This window comes from Oncorhynchus kisutch, linkage group LG25, assembly GCF_002021735.2.
Source record: "Oncorhynchus kisutch isolate 150728-3 linkage group LG25, Okis_V2, whole genome shotgun sequence".
Classification (NCBI taxonomy): Eukaryota; Metazoa; Chordata; class Actinopteri; order Salmoniformes; family Salmonidae; genus Oncorhynchus; species Oncorhynchus kisutch.
This window is the reverse complement of record NC_034198.2, coordinates 12,348,908-12,362,256: the sequence shown is the minus strand read 5'-3', so window position 1 is coordinate 12,362,256 and position 13,349 is coordinate 12,348,908. Positions and strand designations below refer to the sequence as shown.

Here is a 13,349-nt window from a genome sequence, read left to right as displayed (position 1 = left end):
TTGAAAATGACAGTGAAGATGCCTGCCAGTTGGTCTGCACGTGCTCTGAGAATGCGGCTTGGAATATTGTCCAGCCCCGCGGCCTTGCGATTGTTGACCAGATTAAAAGCCTTACTTACGTCGCCTCGGAGAGTGAGATCACCCAGTCCTCTGGGACAGTGGGGGCTCTCATGCACTGTGTTGTTTTTGTCGAAGCATGCATAGATGTAATCAATCAATCATGGTCACATTGGCTTTCCTAACCAAATAAGTCACAGTATGATCATGTGCCTGCTCCATAAAAACCTAGTTTAACTCCTTTTATATTATCATTGCCATGTGTACTTGATATGGGAAAAGAGAGCCTTATAAATCTGAAAGCTCATAAACCTAACTCATAAATGGCTTTAGATATTGAACACCTACTCACTGCCAAAGCTCAAGATCCTTTAAGATGATTCTGTAAAGCACAGGCCAGATTTACTCTACCAGGTCTGACAACAGAAACATAATCCTGACATGAGGTTTCATAGGAATAAAGTACTGTATCTCTCTTTGGAACTGTCACTCAAACATTTATTTTTAATTGGACCTTCATTAAGGTCAGGTTCATTAAAGTCAGTTAAGCACAAATGACGGCCTACCCCGGCAAAACCCTAACCCGGACAATTCTGGACCAATTGTGTGCCCCCCTATGGGACTCCCAATCACAGCCGGTTGTTATACAGCCTGGAATTGAACCAGGGTCTGTAGTGACACCTCTAGCACTGAGGTGAAGTGCCTTAGACCACTGCGCCACTCAGGAGACCAAAACATTCAGTATCCTTTCTATTCTCACAGGTTTTGCAGCCATTACTTTATAGGGCCATGAGTTTTTTCTGACCACAAAGCCTGACCAGGGAAAAACTTCTGACTCCCTAAGTCATTATGACAGACAGTGTCGTTCTACAGGTTTTAAATTAGAAGTTTAGGGGAGCAATCTGGGATTTGAGAAAACAACAACGCGGTCAGCATAAACCCCTTTAAACCTCTCTGAGGGCATGTCAAGGCACTTTAAAGATGACACACCGGACTTAATCAACTGTCTCTGAGGGTGATCACCTCACCAGGTTTAAGAGCAGGAAGGAGAATATTTGACCACCATCTGGCTTTATTACATGACCCAAGGCAGGGGAGGGAAAACACACACAGCTTGTAAATATGTGACCACAGCTGTGGTTTCAGCTGCACTGTGTGTGTGTGTGTGTGTGTGTGTGTGTGTGTGTGTGTGTGTGTGTGTGTGTGTGTGTGTGTGTGTGTGTGTGTGTGTGTGTGTGTGTGTGCGCGCGTGCGTGCACAATATATATCTCAGGTCATTATGGGGACAAGCAGGACATGGGCCGGTACCACATGCAGCAAAACAAAGACAGAATTAGGTCATCTCTTAAACCATGGTCATCTCTTACATTTGATTAAGGTCACCTCCTCCCATATACCCTCACAGTGACTTGCTGGGTTGCGACATTAAGTACCACATTAATATGAATTAACCACAGTATGAGGTGAGGTATATACAGGGAAGGGTCCATGACATAATACTCTACAGAGTGTCTGTTCCGTTGTACGTTCTTTGTGCTCAGCTAAACCAGGGAACCTAGATAGTGTGCACTGTTTTTGGCCAGGGCCCATAGGGATATGGGTGCCATTTTAGGAACGTCACCACAGTGTGACCTATCAGTTACAGAGACCTCACCGATGAACTGTTTGGTCAATTGTACTGTAAATGATAGCTCAAGGTTTCTGGAAAAACAGTAAATGTCCCATCAGTCAAACTAAGGGATCTGCTGTTAATGTAGTTTCCATGCGTTGGTGATTACCTAGACTGCATATAGTGGAGGCCCCTGAGAGGCTACATTTACGGTGTGGATGAATGCTAAGGATGTGATGAACGTGTATCAATCATTTGAGTTGAATTTATCGGATGAGTCATACGCAGGTTAAATATCAGTTTGGCGGGGCCAAATGAGAATACTGCTGTGCTAACTAACATGCCAACGTACTCTGATACTCAGCACTCATACTCTGATACCTCCGAATGCTCCTCGTCCAACAGGTTCAACAAAAACCTGTAAGCCTGGCAGAACTTTGATTTGTTCTCTTCATAAAAACCCACGCTGTGTTCCAACCCAGGCCAGACGGAGTTGGAGCAGCAACAGTCAGACATTGTTGATACAGTTGGAACCACTTCACTTCCTTTCCTCAGTGAGCGGCCCAGGACCTGCTGTTTGCTCATAGGCAGCTGTGTCCTGGTTCTGTCTGCATGGGTCCAGTCAACCACCACTGACCCGAGGTTCTGTGGTTTGGTTGGTTTGAAGCTGTCTGTTTGTATGTATACTATACAGGTCCTGGAGGAAAACACTGTCTCACTCTGTGACTTGGCTCACTGGGTGTGTCACGTTCTGACCATCGTTCGTGTGTGTTTTCCTTGTTTTAGTGTTGGTCAGGACGTGAGCTGGGTGGGCATTCTATGTTGTGTGTCTGGTTTGTCTATTTCTATGTTTGGCCTGATATGGTTCTCAATCAGAGGCAGGTGTTAGTCATTGTCTCTGATTGGGAACCATATTTAGGTCGCCTGTTTTGTGTTGGGTTTTGTGGGTGATTGTTCCTGTCTTTGTGTTTGTGGCACCAGATAAGACTGTTTTGGTTTTTTCACGTGTTTTGTAGATTGTTGTACTTTCATCTTTATTAAAGATGCATAAAACTAACCACGCTGCATTTTGGTCCGCCTCTCCTTCACCACAAGAAAACCGTTACAGGATGAGTGCAGAAAGATCAGCGGGGTGGACACAACACAGACATACATCCACATCAACCCGAGTTGGAAAGTTACGCAGTGGCAGAGACACCACAGGGTAACAGCAGTACAGGGGCTAGGCATCTCAGAGTCGGAATGCTGATCGAGGATGAGGTCTCCCCTATCCGTATACACTTGTTCATTATAATCTGAAAAGGGAGAACTGGTCCTAAATCAGCACTCTGAGATAGATGAATACAAAGTTGTTTATAACCAAAGCGCTAACTGTTTCAATCCAGTTTGATGCCTGATCACAATTTACACAAAGGATTTTTTCTTCAGAGACATACTTCTTTATTGGCTTAGCTGGTATTGTAATCCACACCAAACAACCAGCAAATCATTCTCATAAATTAATGTTTTACATAATCCTTAACCCATTTAGTCAGCTGAGCTTTTCCTGGGAAGATCAGACCGGGGTGTGGTGCCCTGTTCATGGACACAGCAATGAAGTTCTTCCAAAGAAACCAAACCAATGGCTCCACCTAGTGCTCCAACATGGCCAACATAAAACAAATTACATTACAGAGGAACGTTCTGTTGCATACTATGGAGAACAGAGGTGGGAGAGTACGTTTTGTTAAAATCATTTTTATATTTGCTCTTTGCTCAAAGAATAATGCAAAGCCAAACTATATTTTATTTTTCACACTTGATCACACGGTGCACTTGTTCAAAACCATCTGTTAATATACAGAATATGAAAGGGAGTCAAATTAACAGTCAGACATTATTTGACAAACAAATATAAGTGGTAAAACTACAGTGAAGATAGCAGCTGGTCTCTGGTGAGTTGGGTTATTGGGTTCAGGTTATTGGGTTCAGTCAGTGCAAGGGGCTGGAGTCAGTGCAAGGGGCTGGAGTCAGTGCAAAGGGCTGGAGTCAGTGCAAAGGGGCTGGAGTCAGTGCAAGGGGCTGGAGTCAGTGCAAGGGGCTGGAGTCAGTGCAAAGGGCTGGAGTCAGTGCAAAGGGCTGGAGTCAGTGCAAAGGGCTGGAGTCAGTGCAAGGGGCTGGAGTCAGTGCAAGGGGCTGGAGTCAGTGTAGGAATCAGTTTTGAAGTCAGTGCATGGCCTGGGGCTAAGCGGTGTGGTTCTGGTCAGGTGTGGGTGCTGTGGTCTTGATCTTTGAGGGGAAGGGCCAGGGGCAGGGCCTGTAGTAAGGCCTTCTTCAGGCTCTGCTGCAGGGCATCCAGCCGCTGTTCCATCAGTCTCCTCTCCATCTACTCCAGACGCAACTCCATAACCTGCTCCAGCTCTCAGCAGCATGCATGCTACTGCCTGCAAGACAGACAATCCATCACAGAATAGGTTTTCATAGGAATTACAGTAGCTCTTTGGATCTGTTGCCCTCCCATGTTAACCCGCTTACATTGCACTTCAAAATATCCTCTCCTATGCTTACAGGTTGGACAGCCATTACTGTCATAGGGCCACAAACCCTAACAAAGACATTTACTCTAATATTAACACAGACACACCACAATGCAACCAGAACCACTACAAAACCCACTGACAGGGGCCTCCCGAGAGGGGTAGCGGTTTACGGCACGGCATCGCAGTGCTTGAGGTGTCACTACAGACCCAGGTTTGATCCCAGTCTCTGTCACAGCCGGCCGTGACTGGAAGACCCATGAGGCGGCGCACAATTGGCCTGGGGGTCCTCCGGGTTAGGGGAGGGTTCGGCCGGAAGGGATGTTCTTGTCCCATCGCGCTCTAGTGACTCCATGTGGCCGTCCGGGTGCCTGCAAGCTGACTTCGGGTGCCTGCAAGCTGACTTCGGTCGCCAGTTGAACAGTGTTTCCTCCGACACAATTGGTGCAGCTGGCTTGCGGGATAAGCGAGCAGTGTGACAAGAAGCAGTGCGGCTTGGCAGGGTCGTGTTTTGGAGGACGCATGGCTCTCGACCTCCTCCCTCGACTTGACTGCATTCTACTCCCACCACCCACACTACCATGTAAACCTTTAGAGGGAGCTCTACGTTGTAGTTAACCTCACCATAAAGCCACTACCAGCTTACTCACTGTGGGCCGTTGGATGCTTTTGCTGCATCCTCGGTGCGGAGCTGCGTCACCTACCCACACACACTCTGCAGCATAGGGAGCATGTCTGGGCCTCTGTCCTCCTGGCTGACCATTAAAGAAGGGTGACATCATGTCTGCCAGGCCAGTGTGGTTATTGGAGACTGGGGACATGGATCTGTTGAAACAGAGCCAGACATCTCGTCTGACTGGAGGCTGGTGTTGACTGGAGGCTGAGGTTGGATGTCAGCTGTAGCTGCAGAGGGTCCGTTAGTTCCTCTAGCCAGAGCAGAGAGAGCCCCACTGCCCATGAGGAGGGGCAGAAACCATCTTAATGTGTCAAGCTTTGTTCCGGAAAAATAATTAACATGCAATACATTGACTGTCTTTTGTGTTCACTAGTTAGAGCTTCTCGCTATCCGAGGGCTATATTGGTGGTTAGAACACTGAACAATACAATAAAGCCACTGTCTACTGTGTAATTCCAGCCTGTGTAATTTTCCACAAATTTTCCACTGAGGCTGGTATTGGTGACTGCTGATTTGACGAGAGATGGACCCACCTTCTGCTGAAACTGCACCAGGTCCATGAGGCTCTGGGCCCCCGGCGAGAGGGTGGTGTCCATCTCCTCCCCATCACCTCCATCATGCACTGCACACGGAGCATATCGATGCTGGGCCCCAGGCTTGGAGAGCAGTCTGCAGGTGTCAGTGTCTGCAGGCCCATCACGACCTGAGCCACAGCCACGCTGCGTCACCCAACCAAGAGACAGCAGCTGAGAAGAAAACAAGAGGTTAGAGGAAGAAAGGGCACACCCATACCCTCTACCCACACTATCATAACTAGGCAGGTAAAGAGGATACGTCAAAACTTCACAGAGAAACGGCTATGTGCTAGTAGGGAATAGACAGGAAATGCTAGAAACCAAGAGGAATTTTCTACGGCAACAGGAATGGTACTGAAGTAGGTAGAGACACTGCTGTTGATATGAAAGCTGTGGTTGACGTACAGTGGCAAGAAAAAGCATGTGAACCCTTTGAAATTACTTGGATTTCTGCATAAATTGGTCATAACATTTGATCTGATCTTCATTAAATCACAACAATAGACAAACACAGTCTGCTTAAACAAATTATTGCATTTTTCTTGTCTATATTTACTACATAATTTAATCATTCAGGTTGTAAAAAGTATGTGAACCCCTAGGCTAATGACTTCTCCAAAAGCTAATTGGAGTCAGGAGTCTGCTAACTTGGAGTCCAATCAATGAGACGAAATTGAAGATGTTGGTTAGAGCTGCTCTGCCCTATAAAAAAAAACACTCACAAAATGTGGGTTTGCTATTCACAAGAAGCATTGCATGATGTGAACCATCCCTTGAACAAAAGAGATCTCAGAAGATCTAAGATGAAGAATTGTTGACTTGCATAAAGCTGGAAAGGGTGACAAAAGTATCTCTAAAAGCCTTGATGTTCATCAGTCCACGGTAAGACAAATTGTACATAAATGGAGAAAGTTCAGCACTGTTGCTACCCTCCCTAAGAGTGGCCATCCTGCAAAGATGACTGCAAGCAAAACCTAAAGCAGGAAGCATCAGTGACTCAGTCAATAAAAAAGTGGTCAGAAGAAGCAGATGCTAAGCTACAGGACTGTTTTGCTGGCACAGACTGGAATATGTTCCGGGATTCTTCCGATGCCATTGAGGAGTACACCACATCAGTCACTCGCTTCATCAATAAGTGCATCAATTACGTCGTCCCCACAGTGACTGTACGTACATACCCAAACCAGAAGCAATGGATTACAGGCAACATCCTCACTGAGCTAAAGGGTAGAGCTGCCGATTTCAAGGAGCGAGACTCTAACCCGGAAGCTTATAAGAAATCCCGTTATGCCCTCCGATAAACCAGGCAAAGCGTCAATACAGGACTAAGATCGGATCACACTACACCGGCTCCGATGCTCATAGGATGTGGCAGGGCTTGCAAACTATTACAGACTACAAAGGGAAGCACAGCCACGAGCTGCCCAGTGACACGAGCCTACCTGACAAGCTAAATTACTTCTATGCTCGCATCGAGGCAAGTAACACTGAAACATGAATGAGTGCTTCAGCTGTTCCGGATGACTGTGTGATCACGCTCTCTGTAGCCGATGTGAGTAAGACCTTTAAACAGGTCAACATTCACAAGGCCCCAGGGCCAGACGGATTACCAGGACGTGTACTCCGAGCATGCGCTGACCAACTGGTAAGTGTCTTCACTGACATGTTCAACCTCTCCCTGTCTGAGTCTGTAATACCAACATGTTTCAAGCAGACCACCATAGTCCCTGTGCCAAGAACACTGGAGATGATTGTGGACTACAGGAAAAGGAAGACGAAGCATGCCCCCCATTCTCATCTACGGGGTTATAGCAGAACAGTTTGAGAGTTTAAAGTTCCTTGGTGTCCACATCACCAACAAACTAACATGGTCCAAGCACACCAAGACAGTCGTGAAGAAGGCACGATTTGTCATGGGTCATCAGATCCTCAAAAGGTTCTACAGCTGCACCATCGAGAGCATCCTGACTGGTTGCATCACTGCCTGCAGCCTCCGATCGCAAGGCACTACAGAGGGTAGTGCGTATGGCCCAGTACATCACTAAGGCTAAGCTTCCTGCCATCCAGGACCTCTACAACAGCCGGTGTCAGAGGAAGGCCCTAAAAACTGTTAAAGACTCCAGCCACCCTCGTAATAGACTGTTCTCTCTGCTACCGCACAGGAAGCAGTACCGGAGCGCCAAGTCTAGGTCCAAGAGGCTTCTAAACAGCTTCTTCCCCCAAGCCATAAGACTCCTGAACATCTGATCAAATGGCTACCCAGACTATTTGCATCCCCCCCCCTCTTTTACGCTGCTGCTACTCTCTGTTTATTATCTATGCATAGTCACTTTAAGAACTCTACCTACATGTACTTATTACCTCAATTACCTCGACTAACCCGTGCCCCCACACATTGACTCTACCGGTATCCACTGTTTTTAGCCCTCGCTATTGTTATTTTTACTGCTATATTCTTAATTATTTGTTACTTTTATTTATTTTTGGTTAAAAAAATTTTAACAGTATGGTTGGTTACGGGCTTGTAAGTAAGCAGTAGACTTTACAGTGAAATGCTTACTTACAAGCCCTGGTCCGCTCATTTTGAAGATCGTGACAGAATATCCCACCCACGCAGGACCAAGCAGCGTGAATATGAGGTAAACAAGTTTTGGACATGGGAGAAAATCATGGGAGGATGTGAGACCCTTCCTTGGAAGGAGACACCAAGGAAGGTGGAAGGACAACGACAACGCCGGGGACCGCGGCCACAGAAACCCCAATATTTTTTTTGGGGGGGGGGGGGGAGACATGGAGCTGGCGGCTGAGCAGAGGGAAGAGCCAGAGAACATCTGGGAGGCGATAGAGAAGTGCTTGGTTGACCCAAGGAGAGAGCCAGAGCCAGCCTGGGAGTCGATGGAGCAGTGTGAAGAGGGATATCGGATAATGATGTTGGCGAAGGTTAGGCGGCAGCGCAGGCGGGCTGAAGATCGGGTCATCAGTCCGGTGCCATCTGTGCTTGCTCCACGCACCAGATCTCCAGTGCGCTTCCCCTGCTCAGTACGTCATGTGCCTGCTCCCTGCACTCGCCCTGAAGAGCCAGAGACTGTCATGGAGGCTATGGGGAAGTTGGGAGAGAGATAATATCGGATAATGATGTTGGCGAAGAGTAGGCGGCAGCGCAGGCGGGCTGAAGATCGGGTCAACAGTCCGGTACCACCTGTGCCTGCTCCATGCACCAGGCCTCCAGTGCGCCTCCCCAGTCTGGTACATCCTGTGCTAGCTCCTCGCACCCGACCTGAAATGTGTGTCACCAGTCCGGTGCCACCTGTGCCGGCTCCACGCATCAGGCCTCCAGTGCACCTCTCCAGTCCGGTACGTCCTGTGGCAGCTCCACGCACTCGCCCTAAAGTGTGTGTCACCAGTCCGGTGCCACTTGTACCGGCTCCACACACTAGGCCTCCAGTGCGTATTCTCAGTCCAGAGCTTCCGGTGACGGTTCCCAGTCCAGCACTTCCGGCGACGGTTCCCAGTCCAGAACCTCCTGTGACGGTCCACGGTCCGGAATCTCCTGCGACGGTCAGGAACCTCCTGCGACGGTCCACGGTCCGGAACCTCCAGCGGCGGTCAACGGTCCGGAACCTCCAGCAACGGTCAACGGTCCGGAACCTCCAGCAACGGCCCAGAGCTTACAAGCACGGTGTCCAGTCCAGTTCCAGGGCAGGAGCCTTCCTCTGCGTCGATGCCCAGTCCAGGCACAGTGTCCAGTCCTGCTCCATGGCCAGAGCCTTCTTCTGCGCCAGTGCCCAGTCCAGGCATGGCGTCCTGTCCAGCTCCATGGCTGAAACCATCCTTTGCGCCAGTGCCCAGTCCAGGCAAGACATCCAACCCAACTCCAGGGCAGGAGCCTTCCTCTGCGCCGGTGCCCAGTCCAGGCACGGTGTCCAGTCCCGCTCCATGGCTGAAACCCTCCTTTGCGCCGGTGCCCAGTCCAGGCACGGCGTCCAACCCAACTCCATGGCTGGAGCCATCCTTTGCACCGATGCCCAGTCAAGGCACGGCGTCCAGCTCGGCGTGATGGACGGATCCAGGGTCTGGGCGGGGGCTACGACCTGCACCAGAGCCACCACCGACACTAATCACCCCCCCCTACCCTCCCCATTTGGTTTCAGGTTTTGCGGCCGGAGTCCGCACCTTTGGGAGGGGTACTGTCACGCCCTGACCATAGAGAGCCCTTAGTTCTCTATGGTGTAGTAGGTCAGGGCGTGATTAAGGGGTGATCTAATATATATATTTCTATGTTGGTGCTAATATGGTTCCCAGTTAGAGGCAGCTGTTTATCGTTGCCTCTGATTAGGGATCATATTTAGGAAGGCTTTTTCCCCACCTCCATTTGTGAGATTTTGTTTGTGTTAATGTGTTTAGGTACTACGACGTCATGTTCTTTGTAGTTTTGTTTTTTAGTTTCACTTCGTATTAAAAATATGTGGAACTCAACACACGCTGTGCCTTGGTCCGCTCATTTTGAGGATCTTGACAGCTATTTAGATTGTCATCATGGAGACACCTATTTCCAACACTTTTTCCATAAAACATATTACACGCTAAAACTGATGCACATCAAGAAATAAGGCAAAGCACAAGAAAACGTCTATAGGCGCTTTAGAGCCCATTGGATACATTTTCTTGAAGGTGGTTTAAACTGCATTCTAATGCAGTGGCGATTTTAGCATGTAAGTCTTGGTTGGGAAAACTTTTTCTGTAGATGCATGCCAGCAAAGCCACTACACAACACTAAACAATAATTTAATTGCACTGTAATGGTGACAAACGGTGCCCACAAACTGTTTGGGCCTACATAAAACTGTCCCACCAGCAGAGCTTTCTTTTCAGCACCATGGAGTGAATCCTTACCACTGCTACACCTGGCTATCAGCGGAGCCTTGTCTCTGGCAGCGAAACAGTTCATTCAGCCTCATTTACTGACTTTTAGAAAAACATAGCGGATATGGCTGACTTGCTTAAACAAATGTTTTTTTTTACTGATAATTGAGATGTACAAACTATGGCATAAGGGGATGACGAGGGGATAAGAGGCAATCTGTAATTTGGATTAAGACATTAATGAGTGAGCTAGGACTGACGTAGTCAAAATAACTATTTGTTCAGCACTTTTAAAATGTACAGCAACAGAATTCAAAATATGGGCCATTTTTACGGTATTCTCCCTGTACACCATGTCAGAACGTAGTACAATTAAAGGGGGCATATAAGCAGACAATGAAAGCTCGTATAATATTAGATGATTACATTTCCCTAAAACAGGCTACATGTGCACCACCAAGTCAGAACAGTAGAATAGGTTATGATGGGGAAAGGTACCACATTTCTAGGGTGAGGCACATGGGCTACTAACAGCTTACAACACAACATACACTTAGTATTACTTTCTTACCTAGAGTATACATATCTCCCTAGCATTGTACTTAATTTATGCGGTAGCAATAATACATTTTTGGACTCACCTTGTTGTGCTGTGCTCACTTGAACAGGAAGGCGGTCCTTCTTGTAGGCAAATTTTGTCATCAAAGACTGGCATTCTCTAGATTTCTGCTTCTTTGACAACAACTGGGAACTCTGGGGGGAAAAAATGGCCGATGACCACCGATACATTTTATCTATAATTTCTCTTTATATGACAAGGATTGGAAAGCATTTGCCAGTAGATTGTCGACTTGATTCATGATGATGACTGCTTGTCTAGCTTGCTAGCTAAGATTTTGAAAGTATGATGTTGACATGATCAGTCCAATCAAAACTACGGTCGATACAAGGTGATTTGACTTAATTGTATCTGTGGCCAATGACCTTGAACTTTCTTGGATGGGCACTTCTAATGTAAATCTATGGCAGCACCCAGGCGGCTTGAATTTATTTGCTCTAGATTTTGCGGTGACGTAGTGTCCCCATGAGTGACAGAGCACTGAGCCAATACCGGACCCAAATAGAGAGTTTTCCACTGGCTGCCCCACCACCACAGAAAGCAGTGAGCTAGGCTGAAACACCTGCATTTTGTAGCTGCCTTACTCAAGAAATCAAAAAAGAGACCATGTTTGCGGCTTTACTATGTTGTTTGCAACCTGATAAGTGACACATATTAATGCCAAATAACATGCAAAACAGGCAACAAAAATAATACATACAGTAGCAGTCACAAGTTGGGCCACACCTATTCACTCAAAGGTTTTTCTTTATTTGTACTATTTTCAACATTGTAGAATAATAGAGAAGACATCAAAACTATGAAATAACACATATGAAATCATGCAGTAACCTAAATAGTGTTAAACAACTGAAAATATATTTTAGATTCTTCTAAGGAGACACATTTGCGTTGATGACAGCTTTGCAAACTCTTGGCATTCTCTCAACCAGCTTCACCTGGAATGCTTTTCCAACAGTCTTGAAGGAGTTCCCACATATGCTGAGCACTTGTTGGCTGCTTTTCCTTCACTCTGCAGTCCAACTCATCCCAAACCGTCTCAATTGGGTTGAGTTTGGGTGATTGTGGAGGCCAGGTCATCTGATGCGACACTCCATCAATCTCCTTCCTGGTCAAATAGCCCTTACACAGCCTGGAGGTGTGTTGAGTCATTGTCCTGTTGAAAAACAAATGATCGTGCCACTAAGCGCAAACCAGATGGGATGGCGTATCACTGCAGAATGCTGTAGTAGCCATGCTGGTTAAATGTGCCCTGAATTCTAAATAAATCACAGACAGTGTCCCCAGCAAAGCACACCCAAGCCATCACACATCCTCTTCCAAGCTTCACGGTGGGATCCACACATGCGGAGATCATCCGTTCACCTACTCTGCGTCTCACAAAGACACGGCGGTTGGAAGCAAAAATCTCAAATTTGGACTCATCAGACCAAAGGACAGATTTCCACCGATCTAATTTTATTTTATTTAACTAGGCAAGTCAGTTAAGAACACATTCTTATTTTCAATGACGACCTAGGAAGAGTGGGTTAACTGCCTGTTCAGGGGCAGAACGACAGATTTGCACCTTGTCAGCTCGGGGGTTTGAACTTGCAACCTTTAGGTTCCTAGTCCAAAGCTCTAACCACTAGGCTACCCTGTCAAATTATTTTGTTTCTTGGCCCAAGCAAGTCTCTTCTTCTTATTCGTGTCCTTTAGAAGTGGTGTCTTTGCAGCAATTTGAACATGAAGGCCTGATTCACACAGTCTCCTCTGAACAGTTGATGTTGAGATGTGTCTGTTACTTGAACTCTGTGTGAAGCAGTTATTTGGGCTGCAATTTCTGAGGCTGGTAACTCTGAGGAACTTATCCTCTGCAACTCTGGGTCTTCCTTTCCTTATGAGAGCCAGTTTCATGATAGTGCTTGATGTTTTTTTTCAACTGCACTTGAAGAAACTTTCAAAGTCCTTGAAATGTTCCAGATTGACAGACCTTCATGTCTTAAAGTAGTGATGGACTGTGGGTTCTCTTTGCTTATTTGAGCTTGTCATAATAATAATTTGACTAAATAGGGCTATCTTCTGTATACTACCCCTACCTTGTCACAACACAACTGACTGGCTCAAACTCATTATTAAGAAGGAAAGACATTCCACTATTTAACTTTTGACAAGGCACACCTGTTAACTGAAATGCATTCCAGGGTACTACCTCATGAAGCTGCTTGAGAGAATGCCAAGAGTATGCAAAGCTGTCATCAAGGCAAAAGGTGGCTACTTTGAAGAATCTCAAATATAAAATACATTTTGATTTGTTTAACACTTTTTTGGTTACCATATGATTCCATCTGTTTTATTTTCTAGTTTTGATATATTCACTATTATAAAATAAAGAAAAATCCTCGAATGAGTATGTGTGTCCAAACTTTTGACTGGTACTTTATATCGATTGTTT

General features: G+C 46.6%; 1 pseudogene; it reads right to left on the bottom strand.

Moving 5' to 3' along the window:
* Window positions 1–3,489: 3,489 nt before the first annotated feature.
* On the bottom strand, window positions 3,490–9,263 carry LOC109869975 (ATPase PAAT-like; annotated as a pseudogene).
* Between the last annotated feature and the right edge of the window lie 4,086 nt (window positions 9,264–13,349).